This window comes from Cupressus sempervirens, chromosome 11 (assembly GCF_028749045.1).
Source record: "Cupressus sempervirens isolate cs-2001-9-10 chromosome 11, ASM2874904v1, whole genome shotgun sequence".
Taxonomy (NCBI): Eukaryota; Viridiplantae; Streptophyta; class Pinopsida; order Cupressales; family Cupressaceae; genus Cupressus; species Cupressus sempervirens.
Window position 1 is genome coordinate 753614889 of NC_143128.1, and position 13195 is coordinate 753628083.

Here is a 13195-nt window from a genome sequence, read left to right on the forward strand (position 1 = left end):
AATAGCAATAAATTAATATTCATCCCCCTCATGCCTTTATGTTTTGCTAGAGTTGATTCACACTACCCAAAGTTAGATGCTTTTTGTGGTTAGCTTTAAAAAGTAGGGCATTAACTAGTGACTGACTCCATAAATTAAAGATTGCACAACCTTTCAATTGTAGTTTGTGTGATCATGAATAGGAAGATGTGGATCACCTTTTTCTAAACTACCATTTTGCTCAAAAATGTTTGGCATTTATTTTGGGAAAATTGTAGTACTCTACACCATTTCCAAACAAATTATGGGACCTATTTCAAACATGGCCTACACTTTTCTCAAATTCCCTCTTATCTACTCTTTGGATATGTATTCTAGCTTTGGTTGTTTGGGAAATTTGGTGGGAGTGCAATAAAATAATCTTTTAAAAAGTAACCACTCCAATTCAAGTGGTTCTCCTAAACTTGGAAAAGTTAATCTCTAAGGTGGTAAATGCCAACCATTTAGAACTTAAATTTAATCTTCACATGACATGCTAGGAAAGTGTTGTTACACAGGAATGGAAACATATTCATATTCCAACTAGTTGATGTCACCAATCACTTTCTTCAAAGGTTCAGGACTGACATCTAGTCTATAGGATTCCTACTATTCAGGGGATTGTTAAAATAAATTTTGATGGCTCATCATGGGGTAAACAAGGATGTCAAGGGTGGACATGCACATTTGAGACCACCAGGGCTCTTTTTTGGCTTTGAAATATTGCCCACTCCCTTGAGATACAAACAATATGGCTCAAGGTTTACTTGCTAGTTTTTCTCTTGCAAGAGTAAGGGGATTTCAATGTGTTCAAATAGAAGGTGAATCACTAGTAGTAATTAATGCTTGCATTAAGAGGGTAACACATAATTGGCAACTCACATCCATTTTTTAGCAAATCTGGCTTCTCCTTAATTCATATCAAGAAGTATACATCTCTCACACTCTTTATGAAGGTAATGTGGTAGTAGATCACCTCACCATTAAATGATGTGATGGGCATATAACGGAAATATTTTCCCTTGAAGAAGTTATTAGACATGATTATAAGCTTCATGAGCTGATAATACATGATGCATATGATCTAGGCAATTGTATGAACATCTATAGCATTCTTTTAATTGCCAGCTAATTGCTAGCATGGTCAGTGATAAAATTAGTACATCTACTAGTGTTTGAGTCCAATTCAATAGTGTGTTGACAAATTATGTATTTGGCAACTTGACTAGTCTTGGTTAATGTGTTTGGGTTTAGCTTTGGGCCAAGGTTCCCCTCATTTATAAATCTAATTAATTCAATGGTTTTCAGTTAGAAAATCTAACATAATCACTCTTTTTGAATGTCATGCATGTATATAACAATGATTCTAAGATTTCTTCCTAATTCTTCCACAAATGAGTCTTTGAATCAGTGTATTACTATAATTATGGTGGCGAGTCCACTTTTCCTTATATATATATAGCCATCCATTTTCCTCATCTTTCACCCAATTCATTCTACATTAGTAATGTTTTGATAACAAGATTTGGTACAATTGCATATACCTTGCTCCTGAGTATGTAATGATAGAATTTATTGACTTCCTTTATTAGAGAGAATGATTTCTTATCAAGATTAGAATAGTTTACTTCAGTATTTTTTAGTAGAAAACTCATGAATTCAATAGGTATTTCACCCTCTTTGTCTTTATTTTGAGTAAGAATCCCAACACATGAATATTTTGAAGAAAATGAATAGATTTTGAATGGTAAATCATAATCTAGACTTGCAATAACTAGAGCCGTAGAGATGGCTACTTTGATTTCTTCAAAAGATTTCTTTAGTTTTGAAACCCATTCATTATTTGTTCCTTTCTTGAGCAAATCATAAAGGGGACATACTATCTCAACAAATCCACTAATGAATTTATGTACAAAATTGATTTTGTCAAAGAAAGATTTCAGCTCTTTATGACTAAGAGGAGGTGACAAATTGATAATATCTTCTATCCTTTTAGGATGAATGGATATCCCAACTTTAAAAATAATATGATTGAGTGACCCCAAATGAACACATTTTGGGATTAAGTGATATGCCAACCTTTGACATCAATTGAATACTTGTTTCAAATATGCAATATGAGTACTCTAATATTTCAAAAAGATGGTTAATTATGCCATATAGATAAGTATACATTTTTTTATCATCCATTTGGATGATCCATCCATCATTCTTTGGAATGTGTCCCCTGCTTTGATCAATCCAAAAGGCATCCTTCAATATATAAAGGTTCCCCATTTTGTTATAAATGTAGTCTTCAATATATTTTCTTCATCTACCATTACTTGGTTGTATCTTGAATATCCATCTAGAAAAAAATCATTTTAGGCCCATTCACAATTTGAAATACTTCATCAAGTGAGAAAAAATGGTAGTTATCCTTCTAGGAAGCTAGGTTTAAGTTACAAAAATCCATACAAAGGTGAATTTATCTAGTCTTTTTCCTTACTAGAACCAAGTTAGCCACCATGTAGAATGTTATATTGGGAAGATAATTTTAGCATCAAGTAACTTTTGGACTTCTTTCATTATCAACAGCTCAATTATGGGATTCACTAGTCTCTATCTTTGACAAAAAGGTTTGGCATCAAGCTTCAACAGAATGTCACAAGTGATGATTTCAAGATCATATGTCTTGAGTTCTTCATAAATCCATGCTATGACATATTTGTATTATGTAAGTAATTAAAGCATACTTTCTTATTCTTGAAGATTATATTTCTTGCTGGTTCTTACTAACTTAGGAGCTTCTTTCGTAGCCAAATTATATGAATCACATTCTTCTATCCCTGTCATGACCCCTCCTAAAGAGAATCCTATAATTAGATAAAATATAATAATAATTCATATACTATTATTGATTATTCACAAAAGGAATAATATTGATAAAGATAAATACTTATGATTTATTTATTTAATTATATTATTCATAATAATAATTCTTTTTAATTATTTATATTATTCATAATAATATAAATATAAACATATTTGGTTAAATGTGTAATATATATATATATCTTGAAACTAATATCATTTAATATTGATACAATTAATTGTAAATTCATTTAATTATGAATTGATTGATTTAATATCAATCAATTTTCCCTTATAATTATATATTGAACATTTTATATATCAAATATCTTATATATCAATTAATTAAACTTCAAATACTTTTGAATTAATATAACTCTTATAAATTATATTGACCATCGAATAACTACCGATATTGATCAACTATTATTAATGGGCACCATCAAAGAGACACATTAATAACCATACATATCAGCATGTCGATTCATCATGTTGCCTTGATTATATTCATATATTCATAGAGTCTAATTGGACTTCGAAAGAAGAACATGGAATTGGATGAAAATGAAAGAGTGAAGGGAGCAGAGTATACAAATCAACATTAAAACCTGTAGAAGGATCTCCATTGGATTCCACAACAATACAACAAGGTATGAGCATAGTGCATGGGTGGCATAAGTCATCATCATTAATGTGCATAAGGATTGGGGTTCATATTGATAACCATAGTAAAAATAAAAGATATTCACTGAAGCATATGAAAAGGGGTACTTTATTAAAGTAATTAGGTGGTAAAGCAAGTTTGAATTACTAATAAGATCATAGGGTGCATTTATTATTTATGAGATAATACACATAAACTAGGAGATGCATAAATATTTATAAGAAGTGCATGAGAATAACTATAATTCATCTCCCATATATATTGAAGAATCTATACATACTTGTGGACCTCTTCTAACTTATGGGATAAATCTTGCACATTGCCTAGTATGAGTTATTTATAAGATCTATGTTAAAATATAAATTGGAAATTCAAAGTGATTAAATGAATAAATCCCAAATCAAGACATTACAAGTGGTATCAAAGCATCTTTCTTGCCAGCCTGTGGAAAGAAGTTAATGTAAAAACACCAAAGAGATCAAAGAGAATTGGAAAGGAAAGGAAGGAAATAGTCCACCAACATGAACAACCAAATAAGAAAAGAATTGAAAACTTTCATGGAAAACACAAATTGAACTACTCAAGAACTCATGGAACAAATGGAAAGAAACACTCAAGCTATAACTGAGCAAAGTGAAACCAATCGACTCCTCTTAGAAGCCATATGTAATATAACCAATAATGTGAGAGATACAAATTCTCACCAATATAAAGATGATAATAATTAGTTACATATACTTGAATAAGAGCATAGACCCACAAGACCCTCCTACCTACCTAGAGAAGAACAAGAAGATGAGGACGAGGTAAATGAAGTAAATAATATAAATGAAATTATAAATGAATATTCAAGAATTGATCTTAAACTTAGAAGGGAGATACCATTTAAAAATTATTGTGATGCTCAGATGAAGTTGCTATCTAGTAGGAAGAGACAAATACACCAATAGAAGGGATTAAGAGAAGAGATAAATAAAGTAAGCCTTCCAAAATTTGATAGAATAGAAAGAACTACAACATGCTCATGGGTGCAAATGTTGGATACATATCTTTCCTTAAATCCTATGACTGAAAAAAGTGCTATTCAATTTGATGTCCTTCATTTAAGAGGAGTATCACAAGATTGGTGGCACCATGGCTTTAACAACTAGGGACATAAACAAATTAAGAGTTATGATGAATTTACCTAGAAACTCATAAAGTGATTTGATTGAATAGATGCAAAATGGTACTTCAAAAGATTAACCCAACTTAGACAAGAGGAATCAGTAATGGAATTTGCTAGGGAATTTGAAAGCTTATCAGCCATGGTACCTAAAATATCACAAAGAAGACTTACCTATTTATTTATAGATAGATTAAAGGAATCAATCAAGAGCATAGTGGGAGCACATGAACCAAAAAAACTAGAAGATGCCATCCAAAAGGTGTTAAAATTTGATACACACCAAATGAATGATAGGTCCAAGAACCATGCACCTAGCACACATTCTAGACATTATTAAAAGGGAAGAAGTCACTCCAAGGACTTCTAGAAGGATGAGTTATGTCACCATTGCAAGAAACCATAGGAGCATGGCCATAAATGTAGAAGAGAGCTCAAGAGCTATCATGACAAAATAAAAAGAAAAAAATTATGCTTTCATTGCAAGGAATGTTGGGAATTAGGACACACATGTGGGAAGAGAAGCCAAGTTTAAAAAATGGACACTACACTTGATGAGGAAGCAAAGGACAAAGTAAATAAGAGACGTAAATATAATCAAGAACGTAATGAAAGTGCGAAGGACCAACAAGAACTAGATGAGCTGCAATTTTAGTAGAATACATATATGTATGTAATAAAATGAATTATAAATTAGTGAATCAATTTACCTCCTAAGTAGACCACGTTGATGGATGTCAAAGACTTCCATCAAGGCCAAGAGGGCCAAAGTTTTGCTCTTGGGCTTAGGTAGGATATTTAAGGAAAATAAGATTACCTCCTAAGTAGACCACCTTGATGGATGTCAAAGGCTTCCATTAAGGCTAAGAGGGCCAAAGTTTTTCTCTTGGGATTAGGTAGGATATTTAAGAAGAATAAGATTACCATCTAAGTAGAACACCTTGATGGATGCCAAAGTGCTGCTGTCAAGGCCAAGAGGCCCAAAGTTTCACTCTTGGGCTTACATTGGAAAAAAAGTTAAGATGGACCTCTAAGTAGACCACCTTGATGGAATGATAGAATATCTTCATCAATGCTAGGAGGGCCAAAATTTCACTCCTAGGCTTAGATTGGTTAAGTTAAGAAAAAATTTGACATCATTCAATTAAGAATCTGCCAAGTAGACCACCTCATGGAATGATTGATGTCTTTCATTGAGGCCAAGAGGGCCAAAGTTTCACTCTTGGGCTTAGTAGGATATTGGTTTAGGACTAATTTATCATGACTAATCTTTTCTTTGAGGCTATTATATACATGTGCATGCTAACGATTATTTTTTCTTGCAAGATTCATAATCAATAAAACATACTAAGGAAGTATATTTTGTAAATCAATTTCTTACCTCTATTTTCATTGTGAAGAATAAATTATAGAATGTGCCTACATCGTGTATGCTTAGTATCTTCATCTATCTACATCGTGTCTACTTCGTGTTTTCATTTACTAAAGATGTATGTTTTATAAAAATCTCCTAGGCCTTTTGTATGAAAATACATTTCTTATCTATGGAAGAGCTTATGTATGAGTGATATTGCTTGAGGACGAGAAATTTTGAGAAGGGGAGACTGTCATGACCCCTCCTAAAGAGAATCCTATAATTAGATAAAATATAATAATAATTCATATACTATTATTGATTATTCACAAAAGGAATAATATTGATAAACATAAATACTTATGATTTATTTATTTAATTATATTATTCATAATAATATACATATACACATATTTCGTTAAATATGTTATATATATATATCTTGAAACTAATATCATTTAATATTCATACAATTAATTGTAAATTGATTTAATTATGAATTGATTGATTTAATATCGATCGAATCTCCCTTCTAATTATATATCAAACATTTTATATATCAAATATCTTATATATCAATTAATTAAACTTCAAATACTTTTCAATTAATATAACTCTTATAAATTATATTGACTATCGGATAACTACCAATATCGATCAACTATGATGAATGGGCACTATTGAAGAGACACGTTAATAACCATCCATATCAGCATGCCAATTCATCATGTTGCCTTGATTATATTTGTATATTTATTGAGTCAGATTGGACTTCAAAAGAAGAACATGGAATTAGATGAAAATGAAACCGTGGAAGGAGCAGAGTATACGAATCAACATTAAAACTTGTAGAAGGATCTCCATCAGATTCCACAATAATACAACAAGGTATAAGTGTAGTGCATGGATGGCATAAGTCGTCAGCATTAATACACATAAGGATTGGGGTTTTCATTGATAACCATAGTAAAAATAAAAGACATTCACCAAAGCATATGAAAAGGGGTACTTTATTAAAGTAATCGGGTGATCAAGCAAGTTTGAATTACTAATAAGATCATAGGGTGCATTTATCATTTATGAGATAATACACATAAACTAGGAGATGCATACATATTTATAATAAGTGCATGACAATAACTATATTTCGTATCCCATATATATTAAAGAATCTATACATAATTGTGGACCTTTTCTAATTGAGGGGATAAATCTTGCACATTGCCTAGTATGAGTTATTTATAAGATATATGTTAAGCTATAAATTGGAAATCCAAAGTGACCAAAAGGGTAAATCCCAAATTGAGACATTACAATCCCCTTTTCTTCAAAATTTCTTTTACTATGTGTTAATTCATCTCGATTGAAGATATATTTCAACTCTACCATCTCCTTAGGAATAGTATTCATTGTCAAATTTATAATCCCATTGTCATCCTCTAGCTCATCATCCTTGGGTTTTTCATTAGGAATATCATCAATCTCTTCTCCTCTAAAAAGGTCATTGCACACAATGAACTTGAGAATATGTTGGTCATCTTGGAAGACTTGGAAGTTCGTAATCTTTTCTAGAATAGAGAGGGAAGAAAAAAATTCAAATGAAAACCTCTTTAGTTTTGTTCTTTCAATGGGTTGAAATGCACTTTCTGAAATAGAAAGGGCATTGGATATCATGCTCTTCTTCCTTGGAATTGACCTTATGTTTAAGGCCTCAAAATATTCCAATAAGTCCCAAACTCTTTTTTGATATGCAAGAGTAGATTGATTTCACTTGTCTAATGAATAACTAAGAGTCTCCTTCAATTATGAGAGCTTTGACATCTTTCTCTAATGTGAAGAGAAGTTTGCGAATCAAGGCTTCGTGTTTTGCAACATTGTTAGTACATCTAAATAGTTTATCTTTGATATAGGGGAAATTTTATTTGCTTGTTGACTTTCAATATCCCCAATCAATTCACCAATTTTATCAATTCAGAGTTTAGGATGAACAACCACCTAGGTCCAACCTTGGGATTTTACAATATGTGTTCTCCTTAGGACTTTCATCATCCCTAGTGGAGGATTAGATAAACCCCCACCATCTAAAGAAATGTCACTATATGATGCATTAGAATCTTCATTTTCTTCTTCATTAATCCCCACAATGTGGAACTTGAACTTTCCTTTTGCACCTTATTTGGAGTTTGACCATTTTTTGATTGCATTATCTAAGTGAGCACCCTAGCAACTGCTTCCTGACAATGTGAGAATTTAAATTATGAATGATTGACTTTTTGCAACCTACAAAATCCTAGAAGAAGCAAAATATTTGGGTCTAACTCTTCACCTAAGTATTGTATATAAGCAACCATACTATATATGAATTGAGTCACAAGCTTTTCTTTTGGGGTAGGGATCATAGACTATTTATTCAAATTGTCCGATAGTGTGTTTTTTTTTGGTGAATATTCGTAACTTTGTGAATTTTAGAATTTTTTGCTAGTAATTTGGTTAATAATTTAAGATTTAATGCAACCTACATCAACACATTTCTATTAAATTAAGTTCTAAAATATTTAAAATTGCTCAATAGTTTATATTATTGAAAAACTTAAACTCAAAGATTTGCCACAATATTTGATACATGATTAGATTTGATTCACCTAAATATTATATATTATCAAAGAAATTAAAATTAGTTCACCAATAATTATCATAATTATTAATTACTTTAGGGATATATTACTAATATTTAATTTTCATTATTGATTTAAAATATAATGTAAATATCCTCATAATTTGCATGAGATAAAACATGTTCAATTTCAATTTGTAATATTCCATGATGATTAGCAAACTTCTTATTATTATTGCTTGATTCGCCAATATGTTCTACTCAAAAATTATGATTCAAAAATAATTGTCAATGTAAATAATATTTAAAATAAAAAATTGAGAGATTTGCCAATAAAAATAATTTGGTTTTTCAAAATGATGATAGATTCAGTAATAATTTATATATTTTTCTAGAGGGGAGGTTTCTTAAAGTTTACCCTATTGTCTAGTCTCTTGGTTGAATTTATGTCAAGAGTCGTCACTTTGTAGGAACCTAAATTAGCTTGAAAAAATGCTATCTTGTTTGGTACATTTTATTCTGTGATCATTGTCTTCGGTTTTGGTTCCGCATCAACCTTGATCTGATTATTAAGTAACTTCCAAGGTAGCCATAGTTGAGTAAAATTAGTTGAGAATTGTCCTATTAAGCATTTTGTCTAGTCTCTACTTAGCGAAAATTCATATGTTTCTGGAATTTCCACCACATGTATGTCTATAATGTCTTGATTAGGGGGTCCATAGTTAACTATATTCTAATGTCTTTGAATACCTTGATAATTTTTACTTCCATCTTGTCAAGTTGTATCACTATTTGATTTGAGGGTTGAGGAGTGACTCCCAACCTTTGAGCTATCAAAAGTAGCATGACGTTACAAGAAGCTCTTGAATCTATAAGATAATTGTGTAGGCTTCTTCCAAAAAATTTTAGACTGAGCAAGAAATGAGGCAATTCAGCCTTTTCTTTATACATGGTAGGCATTGCCTCAAAAGCATTGACTTGTTGTGATGTTGTCTTTTGAGGGACTATGTTTGCATTAGGCATCACCCTTGTATGATCAAGAGTCTTTAGCAGTGCTTCCTTTTGATTAGTATAATTTTTTATCATATCAAACATGGACATATTAGCCTTGGTCCTTTTCAAATATTCCATTGCATTGCACTTTTCAATTGTCCATATAGGATTCATAAGGATTGTAGGCACATTCCCTTGATTTTGATTTTTTTTCCCAACATAGGGTGCTCTAGTAGGTACTAGATTGTTATTGGCTCTTGGATTAGGAGGCATTGGCTGTAAGGTAGGAGGAATCCCATCAGTCATGAGTTCCCTTCACTTATGTAAATTATAACTATTTTGATTGTCATTTTGAAAATTTGGCATCTCTTTCGATTGAGAATCTGATTCTTAACTGAATGGAAAAGTGAATTCTTCATTGGTTGGTTGCTCCATTTTAGGATTTTTTGGAGAATTGTAAGATTCTAACATCAAAGCATTATATTTCATAAGAGATTAATTATTATTTCCTTGTGAATTCTGGTTTACTTCTTGATTTCCATTGAAATATGAGCCACCTTCACTAGGTACATTTTGATTACTCTCATATTGGTTAATGTCCACAAACTAAGTATTGTTGTAATTATTGATAGGGATACTTCTATTATTTGGATGAGTATTCCATTGTTGATTCTACCTTTGAAAACCCTTGTTGTGATCTAGATGATTGTAATTGGTCCTTGCATTATTATTTCTTGTATTGCTATTTCTACTAAAATTCTTGTTGTAGTTTTGACCATAGTTGTTGTTGTAAGGACATGCATTTGTTCTCTGAAAGTTATTGTTTTACCCTTGCAACAACCTCAAATGGGTTAATTCATTGGTAATTTAAGACAATCTTCTTCATTTGGCCAATCTTAGATGCGATGTTATTTTCTACTTTAGTAGATGTTGTTGCCTTCTGCTCAAAGAATGAAGCTTTCAAAGATTTACATTCTAGGTAACTTATAGCTGGAATTGGTATAGCTGTTACCTATTGTAGCAAGACTAGATTCATTAGACTAAATTGACTAGGCATCACTGGTGCTCTAGTAGGGCATGTTCATATTATTATAGTAGCTTGAGTTAGAACCATCAATCCTCCTCCATTAGGATTAGCTTTCTTGGTAAAGGTAATTGCTTCTTCAAAGACCTTTTCTAATGTGTTCATATTTGTAGCAGGTAGTCTTTGTAGGAAAATAGTTGTGAGATGGTCCATAGCATTAAGATAAATTTGAATGGTAGTCTCAACTAGTATGGTATAAGATGTTTCCAACTTGTGGTATGCCATGTGAAAGAAATGATTAAAATGTGAAATGGTCTCTCTTGGATCCCATTTGATTGATATGATTGATGATGTATCATAGCTAGGTTGATGAATTTTTTGAATTGCCCAAGCAATATTTTTTTGAAGGTGGCCCAATTCTAGATACATCCTAGTGGAAAATTCATGTACCAGTTAAAGGAAACTTCTCTAAAATAGTATGGGAATAAATAGAGGGCCACATTCTCCTATTTAACTTGCTTTTAATTGTATATTTCTTTAAAGACTTTGATATGGTATTCAATTGTTTTGTTTCTCTACAGATGAACTTTGGGTAGAATTTCTCAAGATTCTTGGGAAGATTGCACCTTGCAAGTTAACTGGTGAATCTACTACATTTGCAAAAAAAATCCATTGTTGGAGGATTCGGTGGAATGATGGGTGGTTTTAGGTTTAGAGATGGAACTAGAGATCATGAAATTTGGAATAGAAGTGGTAGAAGTCTTGGTAGTTCTTTATCATTTTGAAGCTTGAGAAAATGATTGAGTTCTAAGAACTCTGGTTCAATGTGTAAAGATCTTAAAGCTCACTAAAATGGAAATGGTGGATCATGATCTCCTAGCTTGTCTCAATTCTAAAAAAGTGCACTTGTACAAAAGTGCACTTTCTCAAAATAGTGCACTTGTACACATACATACCTTTTGAAGATTTCCGAATTTCTTTTTTTGAACTTCTAAAAATTGCAAAATTTCAAAGCAACAAGTTTTTTTTTTCTTATCTAAATGGTTTGTAGGTCCTCTTTCTAGTGTCACTTCTATTGACCTATCTTTTGCATGATGCTGAACTACAAGAATTTCTTTTGAATTCCTCTCTTGAAAAGCTACTTGAGGATGAACTCCAAGGTTCTGAGAGACCTTGCAACCTTTCTAAAATCTGCACAATTGAAGATAAATGTGTATGTTCATGAGGAGAACTTTTTTGGTTCTAAACAATTTTGGATAATCTATTTGATTTGTTTATTTTTGAAAAGATAACCACAAAAGAGATATATTTTTGGTATTTTATGTTTTATGAAGAATGCAATTTATCAATAAAACTATATAAATTCCTATTTTAACTAAGTGTTAGAAAAGAAAATAACAAATATAAGCTAATAAGAGATTCAAGAAAATAACTTGAAAGCGAAGTTCCTAATGAACATAAACCATGGTAGCAACATGTTTGTAAATTAAATCATAAAAATTATTATGTAGGAAACCAATGAAATTAGGAGCAACACTTCCTCAACTCCGCTGATGCAACTATTGATGGGAGCTCAATAATAATCAAAATATGTTTCACATTTTATCAAATTGAAATGCCACAAAAAGTGCATTCATGTGAGACAAGATGTTATGCAAGAATAATAGGTGATATTTTCTCTAATTCATTACATTAGCAAAAATTGTTAACATGAGGCAAACACTAAAACTAAAAGTTCACAATCATAACAATGCAATAAAACCATTGGCCCCATTATTATTCATGAACATGCTTTCACAAAAATAACACACTCTAACAAAAATAACTACACTCATAATGAGATCACCAATAACCATATATTATTGCATCAAAATAATTCCTTGATTACATATTACATCCATGTATTTATAAGAAATCATATCCTCCCTTTGTGTTAGGAAAGAGAGTTCTTAAAATGGAACTCATGCTTAAAACTAATAAAACAAATCAAATTATTTACAAATTGGCTCTCTAAATGGTGCTAAGTAGGTCTCCACCATTTCCTATATCAATTAATGGGTGCATGAGCCTTTACATGACACAAAAGAATAAAATAATGAGAAGATAAGAAGAATGCAACTACAAGAAGCTCTAAGAGTCTCTGAAAGCTCTAAAAATGGAATCTCAATCTTCTCTAGGTATTTTTGAGAGTTGAACTATTGTCTAAATGCATTTCTAGTGTATGGAATGCTCTAAATTAGGAACTGATAGTTAACTATCAATGTATTGCTTCTTCTTCAAAACTATTAGTGCACCTATGCACATGTACACCTTGATGATAGTTTTCAAAAATCCAAATTTTTCTTAAGTGTCAAAAGTGAATTTCTAGCATATGTGTTTTCTTCCCATTTATACTAAAATGATGTTTGGATGTTTACTCTTGAATTTCTCTATAATTTTGGCCACATTACTAGATTTTGGTAAATCATGACCCTCAAATTTATTCTTTACTATTTGTTAATAATTACCTA